The sequence below is a fragment of the Dasypus novemcinctus genome, chromosome 8 (assembly GCF_030445035.2).
Source record: "Dasypus novemcinctus isolate mDasNov1 chromosome 8, mDasNov1.1.hap2, whole genome shotgun sequence".
Classification (NCBI taxonomy): domain Eukaryota; kingdom Metazoa; phylum Chordata; class Mammalia; order Cingulata; family Dasypodidae; genus Dasypus; species Dasypus novemcinctus.
The window spans coordinates 39074126-39095632 of record NC_080680.1 but is presented as its reverse complement, the minus strand read 5'-3'; the positions used below and the strand labels follow the sequence as shown (position 1 = coordinate 39095632).

Genomic DNA, 21507 nt, shown 5'->3' with positions numbered 1-21507 from the left:
TCGGTGAATGATAGAAAGTTTTACTGAGGATGACAGGGCTATTTGTTCAGCTCTGTTATGAGCTCAGCAAATTGTGACCATCCTGGAAATATAAGTATATATTGCTATATTTTTATGTGTGTTTGTCTCAGGAGACCTAGGGGGGATGGTAGTGGTGGGTGGAAGAGTGGTTTCTTGAAGGACTTGGGGAGGCAGAGATAACAGGGTGGAGCACAGCCAGTGCCAGGCCATACCGATCCGTAACAATTACAGTAAAAATTACAATACAAGGTGATAACTACCGAGCACCTGCTCCACGATGTCAGGCCCTGTTCTATGTTCCTCACGTGCAGTGCTTCAATTTGCCTGCACCACTATCCCATATGGCAAACAACTTCAGATCTCTGTGCACGTCTTGGATCCTTTTGCCATAGTCAGCCAAGGGGGTGCTGTTGCAAAGTACCAGAAATCTGTTGGCGTTTTAAAGGGTGTTAATTTGGGGCAGAAGCTTACAGTCACAAGGCCATAAAGGGGAAGTTATTTCCCTCACCAAAGTCTGTTGTCACGTGTTGGAGCAAGATGGCTGCCATCTCTGTGAAGGTTCAGCCTCCCTCTTCCTCCTAAGGCTCCGTGGTCCCAGTTCCTTCTGATCTGAGCTGTAAGCTGGCATAAGGTTTGGGCTCTCTCTCTCTGGGTCTTGTTCCCCTCCAGGCCCAGCTGCTCTGGTCTCCCCACAAGGCCTGTGTAGCCTCTCAGGCTCTCTCTCTTCCTGGGACCTCTGCCATGTCTATGGAGCTGTCTCTACTCCTCTGTGTTCTCCCTCTGTGTATTTACTTCCCAGGGCTCCAGCATCAAAACTCCAATTCTTGCCTCTGTCTTGTCATTTTTCTCTGTGTCCCCATTCTGGGGAACCCAGTCTTAGACAAGGTACTGTCAGTACAGTCATTTTACAAATGAGGTCACTGAGGCTCTTTCTCCCTCCCCCACTCATGGACTTAGCTAATGCTTTTCATTCTTCAGATGAAAACCCAGACTTCACTTTCTCAGGCAACTTCCCTGACCCCCCAGTATAAGTCAAGTCGCCTTGCTTTATACTCTCAGAACCATCATTTGTAGCACATATTTTGCTTCTATATTTATATTTATCTATATAATTATTTCACCAGTGACCATCTCTCCTAATAGACTGAGGTCAGGGCCAAGTGTCTTTTGTTTTTATTGGTATCTCCAGCACAGCATAGATTCTAGAACACAGTCATTGTCCAATAAATATTTACTGAATGAATGAAGTTCCTTTAATTTCCTTGCAGGAGCTCACTGCCTTCCAGCCACTTCTCAGCCTTTGTGTGACCTGGAAATGCATAATTATTACTATAACCCCCTTCTCTTCCTCAAGAGTGCCCCAGGTTTGCTCTTCACTCCCGTTCCTCCGGGTGTTCAGGGCAGAGCACTCTCCAGGGCAAAGTGACAGTGCCTTGCTCCAAGGACCAAAATTTAAAATCAGCAGTAGAATTGAATCAGGAGGTTAGCCCTGAAGACTGGGTAGAGTTTGAATTGATTATTAGGAGGGAATTTGAATAAAAAAATTTTTTTTTTAGCTTAAAACAACAGAAATTTATTCTCTCACAGTTCTGGAGGCCAGAAGTCCTAAATGAGTATCACTGAGCCAAAATCAAGGTGTCAGCAGGGCCACATGATTCGTTTTAATGAAAAGCACTGCTGTTTAAAAAAATGGTAATAATGAAAAAAAGAAAAACACTGACAATTAAATATGTATTTCTGGATTCTTGTACTACCCAACGAAAGTACACTTTGTCCCAAATTCTTGTTAGGAAGCCCATAAATATCTCTGCCCTTCTATTCCAGCCATGGTGATTCCCCAGATATATAAAATTTACAAACTACATGGGAAGCATTTGTGGGAAAAGGTACCATATAAAAGTATGAAATTATTGAAATAGATGCTGATTTGGAGGTTTCCCAGGGGGATAGTTAAAATATACATGGACACACATATATACTCACACTCCACACTCAAGACACGTTTCCTCTGGGAAAGCTCCGATTAGTGGAGATAAATATTCCCACCTGACAGATGTAAATCAAGAAGTGTGTTTTAATAGTCACCAGCTTTCTGCTTCTGTTTGCTGCTGTCTCAGGCAATCCTTCACCTGCTGGGACTCAGCACCCAAAGGGTCTTGATATATTTTCTCCACTGCACATAGTGAAGCAGTGCTTAGCAGCATGGTAAATATTGGCATAGTGCACGTGAGAGATGACTATAAGTAAGTCAGGATACCTTCAGAAATATTCACCTCTAGACTCACGATTTTTCTTACCAATAGGCTAGCATGAAATCATTAATTTCCTGAGTTTTTGCCAAATCAAAATAAAAGATTTTTGTTGCAAGATGGAAATTGGAAAGTATTTGAGAGGTCAGTGCCTGCACATGCTAGGTACTCAGTAAATGCTGAATGAATAATTATACAGGTGAACACATGCCCTGATTCCCACAATTATTTCTTACTTATTGCATTAGATAGTTGAACTAGCCCCCCTGACATTCTCCCACATAAGCCTGTTCATCGATGTTTGCTTGGAGTTTGTTGAGCAAGCCAGGCTGTTCCATATACCACAGGGCCTTCACACATGCTATTTTTGTGTGCCTGGACTGGAATGCTTTCCATTAATTCAGAAGGGCTGGGGACACTTTCCGATTTTTCAACATCCAGTACAAGGATCACTTTTCACCTCCTTTATGAAAATTTCTTAACTATTTCCCCACTTTGTCCTACACAAATTTGGTTTTTCATCTTCCTTTAACACAAACATGACTGGGCTCCCTTCAGAGATAATGTCCTGTATCCATTTTGAGGCCACAATCAACAATGTAATGTAATCCATTGCCCCTTTGTAACATCTCAAGCCACTTCCAAAATATTTTGAGTGATGTAGATTTTTATTGAAATGTTCACAAGGGAAAAAAGTAGAGGATTTATATTGAACACCACATGGCCAAACTTCATGAAAACCCCCATAAAAAATCTCTGTTCATCCCAAAAGCTTTTCTCCCATTGCCAACTACATTACCTCCCCTATCTCTTCTGAGCTTCCCCTGTCTACACTTTTCAACCTCCTCTCACCCCTGGATCCCTCACCACCACTCCCATCCCACGTAGCAATTTAGCCCTCTCGGCCCTTACTTCTTCATGAACTTGCATCCTTATGATTTTGGTCTTATTCATCAAAGCAGTAGTCTTTGAGATTAATCCCTCCTAAATGGCAGTGCTATTACAAATAACTCACACATTTCTTCTCTTCCAACTAGAGACTGTAGCAACCTGAGGGCAGAATTCACGTTTTAGACAATTTTGCATCTTCTATGCAAAATATTTGTGAAATGAAGGAATAAATAGCTGAAAGAATGTAGGCGCAGATTAAAATCCCTAATCCCACTCTAATCATGTTTTTTCCTGTCTAAAGATCTTCCATACCTTTTCAACTAATGCCTTAGCCAACTGCCACTTGCTCCCCAACTCTAGCACTCTACTCAGCCAGGATGGTCCCTCTCCCCCTCAAGCCCACTATGAAAATTCTTGCCATCAGGTCTTCATTCAGGTTGCCTCTCTGGGCCTGGAATACCCTTCTATGGCATTCATAGGCATGGTAATTGGTTGTGGGTTACCATCATCCTATCAAAGGTCAAGATGGATGTGGCTGGTCTGGTCTTGCAGGTCCATCAAGCCCTTCCACTCCTGAAGGCTCAGTGTCAGTCTTCTCTAACTCAGGGTCCTTCACTGGGTTCTCCAGTCTAGCATGGTTCTCCCTCTCTCGAGTCCTTAGGCCAAAAAGCATGGATGCATCCACTTGGATGGCACTTCCTCATTACAGCCTTACACTGCTGTGGAGTTTGGGGTCTAAGAGTGAGGTCATTCCTCTTCCCAGACTGTGGTCATTTTTAGGGATATTCACCATTTTTTTCTGGGTTTTCCCCATTTTCAGACTTATGGTGGATTTGTACTTCTCCAATCCCTGGATGTTATGTGTAGCAGTTTGACTTGGTTGGGCCAGTGAAATGTGAGCAGAGTTGACACAGGTTCCTTTGAGGAAGAAATTTTTCAGAGGAAGAAGCATTAAGGGCCAGTAAATGCTTGATGGATCACACTCTCTTCACCCCTGACATGGTGGCTGGTAATGTTTGAGATGTCTGATGGGTTGTCAATCAGCCTGGGTTCTCAAATGAAGGCCCAGCCAATCTACAATGGGTGTGTGGCGATAAGCAAGAAATAAACTTTTGTTGTGTTGAGCCAGTAAGATACCGAGGTTGGTTGTTACTACAGCACAACCTAGCCTATCCTGACAGACTATAAATTACTTGAAGGCAGCACTCATGTTTTACTCATCTTTTTATCCTCTGGAGAACTTAGCACAGTGCCTACTGAGTGTTCAATAATGATAACTGATCGGTTATATGCACTGAGATAATGTAAAGTATATGAAATCATAGAGTTAGACTTTGTGTCAGGACTTCAGACTGAAACTGCAGTATCTGAAAAAGTGAAATAAACATATGAGACGATTCCAATAGTATTCTAACAAGAGCCTTGCATACAGGGAGGTAGAGTAGTGTAACGGAAGGAAGCTGGGCTTTTAGGCTGGATAGAGTAGTCAAACCCCACTCTGACATGTACTTGGCTGCATGCTTGGGCAAGTTATTTTAGCTCTTTGAGTCTTGGTTTCCTTGTCTACAATGGGGATAATAGCACCACCTCCTCACTGGATTAGTGTGGGGATTAGGCAGGAGAATGTATGTAAAGCATTGGGCACAGGATGAATAGTCAACAAACGTCACTCTCTTAGGCCTCTCCTTTCACCAAGGATGTGTGGGTTGGTGAATGAACTCTGGCTTCATTTTCTGGCAGCTGCTTACCTTCATTTATTCTCTCTGAGGTCTCGGTTACTTGCCTAGAGCCTGGATTTATTTAGTTTGGTCCCCCTCAGATGCTGAGGAGTTTGTCTTTTGTACCCAGGGCAGACTCTGGCCTTTTTGGAGAGTCCATCTGCAAGTGGCTAGACTTACCAGTTGCTCTTGGCAAAGGACTCCAATAGGGGGGCAGTGTTTTTTAGCCAAAATTTTAGCCATGATCCTCAGAGGGTCAGGGAATTGCAGTGGAGCTGGTCTCTATAGAGAAGAATTCAGGTTGCCATGGAACCATGGTCACCCCGACCCACCTTGGCCTGTGCCTGGCCCTAAGGGCAGGTGATTCCTCTACTGAACCCTGGAGTAGTATCAGAAATGGAAGCAGGGAAGTCTGTGAAATCATCTTCAGCAACTGACTGACTCGTTTGGGCACAGCTGGGCCTGGAGTGGTGGCTTGAGGGCTTGAGGGCTTGTGTTTTGTTAACTCCAGGCCCCAGAGAGCCTTGTGTTTACAGGTTGGCATATTGGAGTCCTTGAGGCCTGCTTCCTCCCACCCCCCTCAGCAGCTGTGATGTGGCCTGTCCAGCCGCCCTAAGGTGCTTGTATAACTTGTTTTCAAAAGTCTTGGCAGGAGCTCAGTCTGTCCTGAGGTGAGAGGGGGCGTTAACATTCTGAAAGAGCAGTGCTGCGCAGCATCCTGTGTTGGGGCTGTTCCCCACCGAGCCCCCAAACCCCCCATCCCAGCTGCCTCTTTCTGTCTGGGATGGCTGGTAGCCACGGAGATCATTTTGGACTAGGAGGGACATGCCCGAGCCTGAAGGAAGGCTGTGGGAAATATTTGCAAAGGCCAGGGCCCTGCCACTGCCCTGTGTGAACTACCCTCGCGGGAAAGGTGAGTCTAAGGACAAGGTTTTTATTTATTTATTTTTGAGGTACAGGGGCCAGGGATTGAACTCCGGACCTTGTATCGGGAAGCCTGTGCTCAACCACCTTGGCTCCCCTGCGCTGGGGTTTTATTTGTTTGTTTTTTTCGTTTGTTTGCTGTTCGTTTTCAGGAGACACCTGGGACCAAACCGGGACCTCTCATGTGGGAAGGAGGCAATCAACCGCCTCAGCCACATCCCCTCCCCAGGACAAATTTTTATTGCCACAGCACCCAGCACCTTGCCCAGCACAGAGCACCGTGCTAGCTGCCCGTGCTCAGTTGACATTCACTATGTAAACTGTGGAAAGGTGAGAGAAAGAAAACATTTCAGAGGACAGATTGATAGAACTTAATCGATACCCCAGTTAACAGCTTCCTCTGGTCAATACTTACGGGTGGATAATAATAAATTAATATTTAGTATACACATAGTCTATGCCAAGGAAAGACACATATTATTTCCTTAAATTTCACAGTAGTCAACAGTTCTACAATATAGGTATTCGTCTCCCCAGTTAATGGCCGAGGGCACAGAGACAGGGGCTCAGAGGCCGTGTATTGAGCTCCAAGTCACAAAGGCAATAATAAATCAGGATCTAAAGCCCCTCCCACAGAAGCCACAGCTTTTCCTCTCGGTCTCCATCTCTCACCGCAGTCCACCCCCCCGCTGCTGGTCTCCACTTCCTGAAACAGCCCTGGGAAAGGGTAGCCTTTAAAGCAGGGCGAGGCAGCAAGTCCCCCGCCCTGCTGCAGGCAGTTTCGCATTCCTCTGGCCATTTCATCCTCTGGCCATTTCGTCCTCTTGCGAACGGGCCTGAACGCGAGGTGGAAAGAACCCTGGGGAAGCAGCCGGGTTCCAGATGTCTGCTTTGTCGTATGTAGGAACACCCACCCACGTCCAGGGCCTTTAGCGCCCCGTCTTGCAACCTCCCAGGAGCATGTCCTCCTTCCATCTCTACATGTGTAGACACTCGTTGCTTTTTAGGGCCAGGTTTTCCTTCACCACGGAAACCTTGCTATGAGTGGGCAAGCCCTGACACAAAATAAGCACTCACTAAATAGTTCTTTAATTGCACACCACATTCGAGACAAAAGCGAAGAAAAAACCCTGGATCCGGAAGAAAATAGAAAAGCTTGGGGGGCGGGGGGGGGGGCAAAAGCACTCTCCACCCTCTTCCTCTCCTGCCTGACTCCCAGTCCGCCCAGCAGCGTATGTAGCATTAATGTTGTCATTTGATTACTGTAACATCCAAATAGATGGAGAAATTCCAATCAATGCCAGAGCAGAACTGCACACGCAGGGGGGGGCTGTTTCCTTGGAAATGTTTCAGCTCTAATTACCCTCCAGAGAGAAAGATCCAACTTCCTTGACCCTCCGGGGAGAAGCAGTTACGACTACACTCCCGTGCGTGCGAGAGGGTGCGTGTGTGTGCACGCGGGGTGTGCTGCCCCGAGCCCGCGTGCTCACACGCTGGGCCGGGGCTGGCGGCACAGAGCCGGCTGCTGCGAGGCTGAGATCACGCTGCTGAGCTTGTTTTACCGAGAGCAGCCCAGCCTGTTGCGCCGAGTACAGAATGTTCTCTTCTGTGAACTGAGCTTGAACTTTTCCAATCCACTTTGTTCGAGGCACCACACAGACGCAGAGAGAAAAGACAGAGACGATAACCCCCGAAACACTGAAATCATCGTGTTCTCTCCGATTTTGGCCCGGATCGTTTGCTTGTCACTGCTCAAAATTAAAAATCCCAAGCATTACAGTTTCTTGGAAGAACAAAATGCCTTTTTCTAAGTCAGGACTCAGCATCGACTTTGGAAATTAACAAGTCTGTCGCTGTTTCGCTTCCCTTTCTTTTTTCCCTCTTGGGCGTTCAAGGAACAACAACAAAAGCTATTTTCCTATAAGGGAAAGGAAAGGCACCCCTGGCCCGTGACCTCTCAGTTGTTGAAAGCAGTCAGGATATGACAAAGAATGTTCCCCCGCTTGCTGGTGTGACCTGGAAAAACTTGCAGGGAGAGCTTCAGAGCACTGGCTTTGATGTAATTGGCAGAGAAGCTGACAAGGGATTGGTGAGATAGTTTGGAATTTCTCTTCATAAAATGCCTTCACCTGGTCTTAGGACCCAATCTCCAGTTTGGAGACACATTGACAAATGGTGTAGGAGAGCTGTTGGAGGACCCGAGGGTAAGACCTGTACAGGATAGCTAGCATGGTGCAGGGCAGCGGTTTGCCAACTTTTTAGTCTTTTTTTTTTTTTTTAATAAGAGTGCATTCCTTTTTTACACCAAAATTTACCAAAAAGTCCACTGGTGAAGCAGGAAAAGCACTGGATTTGCACTGAGAACTGAGGATTTGAGTCTCCTGCAGCTGGGTGTGCATATATAAAAGTCACGTTTTTGAAACTCTGTTGGTGAAAGGGGCATAGACTTGCCCTATGTATCTGTAGCATTGTAGGGATCAATGAGATAGTGTGAATGTTGTTTATTAGTATCAAGTACAATACCATTTACCAATGAAAAATTCTTTTCTTGAATTTGCAGCTCCCATCACCTCCCTGGAGCTTAGTTTGGAGGCTGCTGCCTTGTGGACTGTGTTCACTACTGGCAACTGGGAGATACAAGAGCATCTTTACCTCTGACATGGTTTCAGTTCCCAGAGAATTCCTGTGACATTTTATTTTTTTGAAGAATCAACATGCCATCAGAATACTTAGTGTTTTATTTGTTCATTAGTTTTATAAACTTCCATTGAAAATTGCTATGATTAAATTATTGGGCTCAGATCTGGGGTTTGGGAGATGAGTAAAATATGTTCACTGCCTTCCCAGAGTTTATTGTCCAGTAGACAGAAATTACATACATATGGCTAAGTTCATGTGTCAGCTTGGCCAGGTTATGATGTCCAGTTGTTTGATCAACAAGCACTGACCTGATTGCTACTGTGAGGATATTTTGTAGACTTAAATTGTTAGTAGTTGATTGCATGTATGGCTGATTGCACCTACAATCAACTGAGATTGTTTTCAACAATGAGAGACATCTCATCCAATTAGTTGAAGGCCTTAAAGGGAAAACTGATGATTTCAGCGGTCAGAAGAGAGAATTTCCATTTCTGTTTCAGCCAGCCAGCTTTTCCTGTGGAATTCATGGAAACTTTCATCAGAGTCCCCAACTTGTGGCCAGTCCTATGGAATATGGACTTGCTGATCCTGGGTCATGTGAGACAATTCTTACAAAAATTCCATAATATTTACATTATGTATTATTTATCTGCTGTTGGTTCTCTTTCCCTAGAGAACCTTTACTAATACAGTTGGGGTTCTCCAGGGCAACTGAACCAAAAGAATATGTATTTATGAGAAAGTGGAGGCTGACAAGTTCAAATTCCAAAGGTCTGGCTACAAGCTGGAAGCCCTAATAAGATGATTCTGTAGTCTGGGAAGTCTGTCTTTTTCTGGGAGTCTAGCTAACTAAAGATAAGGAGAAATTCTTCTTTCTGATTCTGAAATTCTCAGTTTTGGCTTTTAAGACCTCCAACTGACTACATGAAGAAACTCCTCAAATTGCTGAGGGCATTCTCTGTTGTTGATTGTAGATGCAATGAGCCACTGGTGTAATCAATTGCTAATGCAAATTCATCTATGAAATACTCTCAGAGTAACAATCAGGTCAATGCTTGCTTGACCAAACAACTGGACACCATAACCTAGCCAAACTGACACATGAACTTAACCATAACAATCCATCCCTTGTCAACTTGGCACCCATATACATCTTTTTACTTACTCTCCTCTTACTGACCAAATGAAGATAATAACATAGTCATACTTTTGCCTAACAATGATACAACCATCCTGTGTACAACTGAAAATGCACTAACCCTTTCCCCAGAATAGGATGAAAGTCTTTGGGTGATATACACTCTTACTGTTAATATCCTCTAACTTAAATACTATGATGGAAAGTTAATATAACCTGTGTTGTATGATAAGGGGATAAGAGAGGGAAGAAAACAAAGATATTACACACACACATTAATGACAAAAAAAGAAAGAATTACTCATAATAATTACAGTCCTCATTTCTGCAGCTGGTCATGTGCCATGGCTGATATTTATAATTACCTTCTTCCACTCCCATTCCATATTCCCTTCATCCTCAGTAATCACCTCAACTGGTCATAGTTACTTTCTCTGGTGAGGTGACTTAAACCTTCCTTCCTGAAGGGTCTGGGCCATCAGCAGTCCTGTGTGGACTGGATTACTGTAGTTTTCCATTGATTTTAGTTACAGGGTATGGTAGTACTAATAGATGCCGTAAGGGATCCCCTGTATCTCAGGCATACCTCCTGGAAATGGATATGCCTACTTCTTCTTTACCTTCAACGTGTAGTAGCAATCCAATATCCCCTTAGTAATTAGGACCTATTACCCCAGCCTGTATAGTAACTTTCTTCTTTGCCTGTTAATTCAGTGGTATGAGGTACCCAAAGTGTCTGGATGGCAGACTTAACTTCCAGTTCAATGAAATCATTGTTATGTATCCTGGTGGAAGCACTCCCCTTTGGAACTCAGAATTCTAGACAAGCAGAGCATATGGTTGTGGGGATACACACATACACAAATGCATATATATACACAAATATACATACAGGCATCCATAATATTTATAACATAAAGGAGGCTGATATTTTCTCAGTGGAGGTACAAATAAGTAGTAACCTGAAGGCAGAGTTCTATAGGAACAAGGTGAGGATTCTAACAGGTGCAAGTTGAGAGGAAAGAATATTCTAGATTGTAAAAGAAAAGAATTTTGAAAATAAATGGTCTCATGGTTAATGGAATTGTGTGGTATATTTGGATAACAGTGAGTAGATTCTTGTGGCTGAACAGTTGATGCTAGAGTATGTAGGAAGAAGCAAAAATAAAAATAAGCCTAGATCAGGAATATCTACTTCTTCCTCTTGTACCCATGGTAAATATTGCTAACCTCTCTTTCTGAGTTTTATGTATTTGTATTTTATTTGGTTGTTGTTGCGGAGGTATTGCATGCTTTTAAGAATCAGAATAAGGTGAATGACAGGGGGAGTGAATGTATCTCAAGTGGTTAAGTGCCTGCTTCCCATGTATGAGGTCCCAGGTTCGGTCCCGCTCCCTCCTAAAAACAAACAAATGAAAAAATCAGCTCTCATTGGGGAGCAGATGTAGCTCAGTGGTTGAGTGCCTGCTCACCATGTATGTGGTCCTGGGCTCAACCCCCAGGGCCTCCTTTAAAAAATAAAAAAGAGTGAATGACATGATTCAACCTCTGTTTCTCTAAGGAAGCTGATGGCCATATGTAGGATCCATGGCAAAGGTAAGAGACTGGGAACAGGAAGTTCAGTAGGAAGAATTAAAAAAAAAAAAACGTTGGCAAGTTTTATTGGCATAAATCACAGAAATTGAAATGGAGAAAAGCCAGGTAGCCAGGTTAGAAGTTTACAGGGAAAACAGAATAAAAATCAAATCATCAAATAACCACCAATCCAGAGCTTGGACCCCTGAAACCTCCGTCTCCATTCCAGCTTAGGTTGGGTTGAAGGTCAGGTGAAGTTGGTCAATTGGTTTAACATGGCTCAAATCATAAATGAACACTGCATTTTTCCACCATGGGAATGCAACCATGGACCAAAGTAGAGTTACTGTTATTGTAGTTATTAGCATGTGGTATTGGAAGAACTTATAACATTCATATAAAGATAGTGGTTATTAGAGGTTCTGAGGGGAGAGGGAGAGAAGATTAGATGGAACACAGGGCATTTTTAGGGCACTGGAATTTTTCTGTATGGTACTGCAATGATGGATTCATGTCATTATACATTTGTTAAACCTATAAAACTGTACAGAGCAATGTGTAAACAATAATTAAACTATAGGCCTTGGTTAGTAGCAATGCTTCAATATTTACTCATTAATTGTAACAAATATACCACAGTAATGTAGGATGTTATTTTTATTTTTAATAATTTTATTTCAAATTCAAAAAATAAAATAACAGAGAAAGGCACCTTAACAAGTTATGGAAGCATTATTCTCCAAAAGGTCTGTCAAGTCACATTTATCTCATCTAATTCCAACTACTAACTCAGTTGTTCCTCTACTGTTCAGAAAGATATAGATGAATGGATTAATTAAATTACATAGACAAGGTCTCCTTATTAATGAAAAAAAACGAAAAGAAAAAAATGCTTAATCATATTCATATTTCACAATCCCAAACCCCATATTCTTTTTTCTTTTACCTTTAGCATTAATACAGTACCAACTTTGCTCTTGCAACAAAAACATTACATTGTTTTAGCTATAGTCCATAAATTAGATTAGTTATATTTTCCCCATATATCACGTTCTCAACATCTTGTAGTAGTAGAACATTCCTGTATTTATATTATGAACCACAATTGTTATCTATTGCCAAAATGATTGTTATACATTCCCTATATTATCCTCCAGTTGTCCTCCAACTAACAATCTCCCTAGACTCCTCATTTCAGCCACAATTACACCTGAAATCAATAGTGTTTGTTACATTAATTATAATGTGTTACCATCAAGTCCAACCATTACCACATATTTATATTTGGCCTTATTAAACATCTGGTCCTGGACTTTTCATTTTGGGGAGGTTTTGGATGACTGTTTCAATTTCTTTACTTGAGATTGGTTTGCTTAGGTCTTCTCTTTCTTCTAGAGTAATGTGGTTTGTTCACGTGTTTCTAGAAATTTGTCCATTTCATCAATGTTGTCTAGTGTGTTGGCATACAGGTTTTCATCGTATCCTCTTATGATCTCTTTTATTTCTGCTGGATTAGTGGTAATGTCACTCTTCTCATTTCTGATTTTATTTATTTGCATCTTCTCTTTTTTCTTTGTTAATCTAGCTAATGATTTATCAATTCTGTTCATCTTCTCAAAGAACCAACTATAACTTCTATTGATTTTTTAATTCTCCATTTCATTTGTTAGTGCTCTAATCTTTATTATTTCTTTCCTTCTGCTTGCTTTGGGATTGGTTTGCTGTTCTTGTTCTAATTCTTCCAGGTGTGCAGTTAGGTCTTTGATTTTAACTCTTTCTTCTTTTTATTTTATTTATTTTATTTTTATTTTTATTTTTTTAAGATTTATTTTATTCTTTTCTCTCCCCTTCCCCATCCCGCCTCTCCCCACCCCCCCTGTTGTCTGCTCTCTTGTGTCCATTCACTGTGTATTCTTCTGTGTCCACTTGCATTCTCGGAGGCACCGGGAATCTGTGTCTTTTTTTGTTGTGTTATCTTGCTGTGTCAGCTCTTTGTGTGTGTGGCGCCACTCCTGAGCGGACTGTGCTTTTTTCGTGTGGGGCTGCTCTCCTTGCAGGATGCACTCCTTGCACGTGGGGCTTCCCTATGTGGGGGACACCCCTGTGTGGCAGAGCACTCCTTGCATGTGACAGCACTGCACATGGGCAAGCTCACCATGGGCCAGGAGGCCCTGGGTTTGAACTTTGGATCTCCTATATGGTAGGCATATGCTCCATTGGCCACATCAGTTGAGCCACATCCTCTTCCCTCTTCTTTATAAATATAAGCATTGTGGGCTATAAATTTCCCTCTCAGCACTGTCTTTGCTATATCTCATAAGTTGTTTTTTTTTTTTTAGTACTGGGGCTAGGGGTAGGTATTGAAGCCTGGACCTCATAGGTGGGAAGCTGGAATTCAACCACTGAGCCACATCAATAATCCTGAGTCAATTTTTTCATTTGTTTGCTTATTGTTTTTTTCTGGAGGTACTGGGGACTGAACTCGGGACCTCCCATGTGGGAAGCAGGCACTCAGTTGCTTGAGCTGCATCTGCTCCTGCTATAAGTTGATTTCTCTTGTAATTTCTTCTTTGACCCACTGATTATCTAGGAGTGTATTGTTTAATCTCCATATATTTTAAAATTTTTCTTTTTTCTGCCTGTTCAAATTTCCAACTTCATTCCATTATGATCAGAGAAAGTATTTTGTATAATTTCAATTTTAAAAATTTATTTATATCTGACTTATATCCCAACATATGGTCTATCTTGGAGAAAAATCTATGAGCACTTGAGAAGAACGTAAATTCGGCTGTTTGGGAGTGCAATGTTCTATATATGTCCATTAGTTCTAATATTCCAACTCTCCTTTTCCTTACTGATCCTCTGTCCAGATGTTCTGTCCAGTGCTTAGAGTGATGTTTTGAGGTCTGCAACTATTATTTTAGAGATGTCTATTTCTCCCTTCAGTTTTGTTTTTGTTTTTTGTTTTTGAGGTACCAGGACCTGCAATTGAACCTGAGACCTTGTATGTAGGAAGTTGGCACTTAACCACTGAGCCACATCAGCTCCCCTGAATTGGTTTTATCGTTTATTTGCTTGGTTTTTTTTTTTTTTGTATTTTATTTTAGGAGGCACCAGGAACCGAACCTGGGACCTCCTATGTGGGAAGCAGGCACTCAACTGCTTGAACCTCATCTGCTCCCATCTCTTCAGTTTTGCTAGTGTGTACCTCATATACTTTGGGGCACCTATGTTAGGTGCATAATATTTATTATTGTAATTTATTCTTGGTGCATTGTCTCTTTTTATTAATATATAGTAAACTTCATCTCTTGTAACAGTTTTGCATTTAAAATCTACTTTACCTGATATTAGTATTGTGACACACTCTCTCTCTTTTTTTTTAATTTTATTGCTCTTAACATGGAATATCTTTTTTCCAACCTCTTACTTTCAGCCTGTGTACTTGCATCTGAAGTAAGTCTCTTATAGACAACAAATAGATGGCTCATTTAAAGAAAATCTCTTCTATCAGTCTATGTCTTTTAATTGGTGAGTTCAATCCATTAACATTCAGTATTACTACTATAAAGGCATTCCTTACCTCAGCCATTTTATCCTCTGGCTTCTGTTTTTAACTATTAATGTCTCCTAATTATGTTCATCATTTCTACCCTCTTCTCCAGGATTCTAACCCTTGTCTTTTCCTTCTAGGCTGTAACACACCCTTTAATATCTCTTATAGATTTGGTTACTTGGTAACATACTCTTTCAGTTATTGTCTGTAAAGACTTTAAATTGCCTTCATTTCTCAAGTATAGTTTTGCCAGGGAAAGCATTCTTAGCTTAAACATATTGTACCACTGTCTTCTCACCTCCATGATTTCTGATGTGAGATTGGCACTTAGCCTTATTGAGGCTCGTTTGTAAGTAATACATTGCTTTTCTCTAGCTGCTCTCAAAATCCTCTCTTAATCTTTGGACTTTGTCATTCTGAATATTAGAGTTCTCAGAGTAGGTCTATTCAGATTTATTCTGTTTGGGATATGTTGTCCTGCTCGAATATTGATATTCCTGTCTTTCATAAGATTTGGAAAATTTTCCATTAGTATTTTCTCAAATATTCTTTCTATCCTTTTTCTGTTCTCTTCTCCTTCTGGGACACCTATAACATATATGTTTGTGTGTTTTGTGTTATCATTCAATTCTCTGAGACTGTTCAATTTTTTGCATTCTTTTCTCTGTTCTCCTATCTTTGCAAGTTCAAATGTTCTGTCTTTGAATTCATTTACTTGCCCTTCTAACTTTTCAAATCTGCTATTATATGCCTCTAATGTATTTTTTAATTTTTAAAAAATTTTATTGAAGTATATCATTCACTTATGAACATACATAAACCATAAGTGTATAGTAAAGTTGTGAAACCTCTATTTTTTAATCTTATCCATTGCATCTTTCATTCCTATAAGCTTTTCTTTTTGCAGGCTTTCAAATTGTTCTTTATGCTCACACTGTGTCATCTTAATATCCTTTACCTCTTTAGTCAAATTTTTCTTCATCTCCTTCAATTGATTAAGGATGTTTGTGTGTACAACATTAGTTGTGTTAAATCCTGAATCTTATCTAGATTCTTTGTTTGTTTTTTTGTCTGGGCCATTGTCTTCCTATTTCTTAGTATGGGTCATCTTTTTTTGATCTGCTTATGCTGATGATTTTGCTCTGTTGATCAATTTCTCTCTTTCCTAGTGGTTTTGTTTCATGGAGCTTCTTTGATTTTTAGTTTAATTTTTTCTAAAACTTTAATATTGCCCTAAATATGTAGTCAAAACAGGGATAGTGAACCACTAATGGGGCCCAACCTAGTCTATCATGCCCGGGTAAGAATTGGGAGAGACTAGTCTGTCTTTTCACTTTCCCGGCTGGCCAGGAAATGATGCTCCTTGGCAAACCCCTCCAGGAACATGAGTCCTTTAATGTCCACTAGCTTTTCTGAACCAGTGAGTTATGGTAGCCATATTCATGGAAGAGAACTACACAATTCTTCACCACACCCTCCCACCTCCCTGGGATGAATCTGTCCTTTCTCCTCTCTGTAGGCTGCTCAGCCACAGATTTTACCAATATTTTACCAAGAAACTTTCCCTTGGGGGTGGGAGGATGAGGAATGAGCAGCATTCCCAGAGGGTTATCAACTCACAGTTTTCTCTTTGGTCTCTCAGTCTCTCTTTCCCCAGTCCCTCTGCACAATGCATGTGGCACTCTCTTGGCTTATAGGGGTCCCCAAAGTGACTCTCTTGAAAAGTCTCCATGCCCCTTTCCCTACTTTGCAAGAGAGCTGTGCCTTGCCTAAGCTACTCCGAAATGATTTTGAATTCTTCCCACGTAAGATGTTATTAAATGGGGAAAATATGGGTGGAGGAGGGATGGGTTATATGGGAATCCCCTATACTTTCAATGTACCTTTTCTGTAATCCAAAATTCCTCTAAAAATAAAGTTTATTGTTAGAAAGAAAAAAGAATAGAACGAGGCTTTTCTTAGCAAAAAATTTATAATTCCAACAACCTTCTTTGCAGAAATGGAAAAACCAATCATCAAATTTATACACCCATGCGCAGTGCTGATGCATGCAAGGAGTGTCGTGCCACGCAGGGGTGTCCCTGCATAGGGGAGCCCCATGTGCAAGGAATGTGCCCCATAAGAAGAGCTGCCCAGCGCGAAAGAAAGTGCAGCCTGCCCAGGAATGGCACCACACACACGGAGAGCTGACACAACAAGATGACACAACAAAAAGAAACACAGATTCCCATGCTGCTGACAACAACAGAAGCAGTCAAAGAAGAACAGAAGCAAACGGACACAGAGAGCAGACAATGGGGCGGGGGAGGGGGAGCAGGTTGGAGGGGAAGGGGAGAGAAATAAATAAAAAATAAATCTTAAAAAAAAATTTATATAGAAGGGTAAGGGGCCTTGAATAGCCAAAGCTGTCTTTTAAAGAGAACAAAGTTGGAGGACTCACACTTCCCAATCTTAAAAATTATTACAGGGGAGTAGATGTAGCTCAAGTGATTAAGTGCCTCCTTCCCATGTATGAGGTCCTGGGTTCATTCCCTTGTACCTCCTAAAAAAATTTATTAAAACCACAATAATCAAAACATCATGGCACTGGTACAGGAACAGACATATAGACCAATGGAATTGAAATGAGAACTAAGAAATCAACCCTCATATTTATGACCAACTAATTTTTGACTAAGAGAAAAATTCCACTTAACTAGGAGGGAATAGTCTCTTCAACAAATGGTGCTGGCAAAACTGGATATCCATTTGCAAAAGAATGAAGAAGGACCCCTACCTCAACCTTATACAAAAATTAACTCAACAATATTTTAATATTCTTTTGTCAATTGTAACAAAGTCATCTACACCAATGTTAAGTGTTAACTATGGGGATACATGGGAATGTATTTTTTATAGACTTTTATGTAAACCTACAAATTCTTGAATTTAAAAAAATTAATTATAATAATTAAAAAATCATGCTAAGTGATAGAAGCCAGATACAACATACCACATATGGTATGGTTTCATTTGTATAAAATGTTAATATAAATAAATCTATAGAGATAGAATTAGATTAGTAGGACTGGTTAAGGATAGAGGAATTGAGAAGTGACTACTAAGGGCTATGGAGTTTTTCTTTTTGGAGTAATGAAAAAAATAGTTCTAAAATTGATTGGTGATGAATGTATAACTCTGTGATTATACTGAGAATCAATGATTGTACACTTTGGATGGATTGTATGGTATACGAATATATCTCAATGAAACTGCTTTAAAATTAACTCAAAATAGATTAAAGATGGAAATATAAGAGCCATAATGATCAAGCTCCTAGAAAAAAACATAAGGGAAGTATCTCTAAGACCTTGTGGTAGGCAAAGATTTCTTAGACCTTACACCTAAAGCACAAGCAACAAAAATATATAAATGGGACCTCATCAAAATTGAAAGCTTTTATGCTGCAAAGGGCTTTACGATGAAAGTAAAACAACCACCTACATAATGGAAGAAATGATTTGGAAACCACATATCTGATAAAGGTTTAATATCCATAACATATAAAGAAATTCGTCAACAACAACAACAAAAAAGACTACCAACCCAATTTAAAAAATGGGCAAAAAACTTGAATTGATAACTCTCCAAAGAAAGACATAAAAATGGCCAAAAAGCACATGAAAAGATGCTCAGCATTGTTAGCCATTAGGGAAATGCAAATCAAAACCACAATTAGAGGAGCGGGTAGTGATTGAGTGCCTACTTCCCATATATATGTGATTCTGAGTTCAATCGCTGGTATCTCCTTAAAAAAAAAAACAAAAACAAAAACCAAAAACCAAAATGAAATACTACTTCACACCTACTACAATGCCTACTATTTAAAAAAAACAGAAAATAACCAGTATTAGAGAGGATTTGGAAAAATATGAATACTCATTTGTTGCTGATGTCAATGTAAAATGGTGCAGCTGCTTTGGAAGACAGTTTGGCAGTTGCTCAGAAAGTTAAGTATAATATTACCATATGGATTTAGCAATACCATTTCTTAGGTATATACCCAAAAGAATTGAAGGCAAGGACCCATACAGATATTTGCACTCCAATTTTCATAGTGACATTATTCACAATTGCTAAAAAGTAGAAGCAACCCAAGTGTCCCTCAACACATGAATGTATAAACAAAATGTGGAATATACAAACAATGGAATATTATTCAGCTGTAAAAAGAAATGAAATTCTGGGACGTGAACGTGGCTCAAGTGATAAGGCCTCCACCTACCATATGGGAGGACCCAGGTTCGATTCCTGGGACCTCCTGGTGAAAAAGAAGAAGAGAAAGCATGCCCGCGCAGTAAGCCAGTGCCCACATGGTGAGCCAGTGCCCACACGAGTGCCTGCGTGGTGAGCCATTGCCTGCATGGTAATCCAGTGCCTGCGCAAGTGAGTCATGCAACAAGTTGATGACACAACAAAAGAGAAACAAAGGGGAGAGTCAAGGTGAAGCACAGCAGAGGCCAGGAACTGAGGTGGCGCAATTGACAGAGAACCTCTCTCTATATCAGAGGTCCCTAGGATTAAATGCCTCTGACTCCTAGAGGAGAAAAATGAGAAGGGAAGACAAAAAGGAGAAATAGATACAGAGGCTCACACAGTGAATGGACACAGCAGGGCAGGGATGGGGGTGGGGGCAGGGGCAGAGAAAAGTAATAATAAATAAATAAATCTTTAAAAAAAAAAGAAATGAAATTCTGATATATGCAACACATAGATGAAGCATTAAGAGATCATATTGAGTGAAATATGCCAGACACAAAAGGACAAATACTGTATGATCAACTGATATGAAATAATTAGAATAAGCAAATTCATAGAGTTAGAATCTAGAATATAGGTTACCAGGGGATCAGAGTTAAGGCAAAAATGTATGGTTCCTATTTGAAATAATGGAAATGTTTTGTTAATGGATAGTGGTGATGGTAGCACAACAGTGTGAATATAATTAAAAGCACTGAAATATATATCTCTATAGTTAAAAGGGAATTGTTAGGTTGTATATATAGTAACAGAAAAAAATAAAAAAAACTAATCAATGGAACTGCGCTACACAAACAATGAACCCTAAATTAAACCCTGGACTACAGTTAATAGTACTATTATAAAAGTGTGTTTTCATCAATTGTAGCAAATGTTCCACACCAATGCAAGGTGTTAGTAATAGGGTGGTATGTAGCAAATCCTGTATTTTATGCTTGATTGTTCTGTTAACCCACAATTTCTTTCTTCTTTTTTTTTTTTTTTGAGGTACCATAGATTGAACCCAGTATCTTGTACATGGGAAGTAGGCACTCAACCAGTGAGCTACACCTGCTCCCCAACTTCTTTAATAGCAAAAATAAAATACATAAAGAAATGAATGAAGGGATCTTCCATCTGGCTCTAAACAATCATATACAAATATAAAGCTGTTTTTAAGTCTTCCCTGGCACTTCTGTGGTGCTCATGTCACCTCTTGTACAAATAGTCTATTCTGCATCTGTACTTGAGAGGAGACAGGATCCTCATTTTGAGCAAGGTTCATAGTAATGCATTTGTAAACCTTTAGTGGGATTATAAACTATAAGTTGTGGCGACAAGCTGGCAACTAAAAAAGAAAAACTTGACAGTAGTTGTCACTGTACTAATACCTATGGGTAGGTGGGGCTATTGAGCTCTGCTCTCTCTGATAAACCTTTATCAATCAATCAATCGATCAATCAACCAACATAAATAAGCACCAACTAGAAATTAGAGACTAACACTTTTACATCATTTTGCATAGGCCCACCCAAGCCAGTGGCTGCTTAATAAATACTTACGGTAATTAATAATGTTATACAGTCTTGAAGTTATTCAGAGATACGATTTTGAACAGATAGAGAAGAAATTCTTGGTACCAAATACAGAAATCATCAAGTATTGATCAAATATTCCTGAGCTAGTAGTAGGTACTTCCCTTTCGCCAACTTTTAGCCTTTGATTTTTGGAATATTATCAGTCAAAAAATCAGAGACCAGGACACATTTTTAAATGCTTTTAACAGAACAGATTATGCCTTGAAATAAATCACTGCCCCACCTTAAATGTCCCAAACTGCAGAGGGCAACGTCCTGTGCCTGCATTTAGCCTCTGGTTAGGTCACACATGGACACATCCATGGCTCAGGCTAAAATCGGAGTTTCTCCAGCAGGAGGTGTCCCTCTCATTTAAGTGCTTCTGCTTGGTGACTTTTTGGAACATTGCAGGCACCCTGTCTGGCCCCTTTTAATCAAATCTGTCTGTAATAAAATCATAATAAAATAATTTCTGTGACCTTTTGCTAAGGAGCCCTATAAAAACAGCTCCCTTTCAGAAGCACTTCAGAAATGAGACTAGTGGCTTATTGTTATTATTAATATTATTGCCAAATGAGTCTGGACCCAATTTGCCAGGACTGCTTTTTTATTAGGAAAACCTACACATTAGGGTTTACATGCAAAGGCTCTCAATTTTAAAAACCCTGAGTGGCAAAACGCTCATTTGGGGTCTAGATCCATGGGCCACTGTCATTTTGTGTATTCTGAGAAACTGTGCAAAATGATAACTTGTTTAAAACCAGGATTTTTTTTTGAAGTGAAGCACTGTATTTCCACTTACTTTCCTTACCACCCCCCCCCCCGCCCCCCAGAGTTGGCTTCCTCATCTGTTTGCTCATTTTCTTTAGGAGGCACCAGAACCAAACCTGAGATCTCCCATGTGGGAGGTGGCTGCTCAACTGCTTGAGCCACATCT

General features: G+C 40.6%; 1 long non-coding RNA gene across 1 annotated transcript; it reads left to right on the top strand.

The window, feature by feature from the left end:
* Nucleotides 1-5075: 5075 nt before the first annotated feature.
* Nucleotides 5076-10660, top strand: LOC111763254 (uncharacterized). The gene is made up of 2 exons (XR_002796153.3): nucleotides 5076-5792; nucleotides 8364-10660. It is a non-coding gene; the product is annotated as an uncharacterized lncRNA (long non-coding RNA).
* The last annotated feature ends 10847 nt before the right edge of the window (nucleotides 10661-21507 follow it).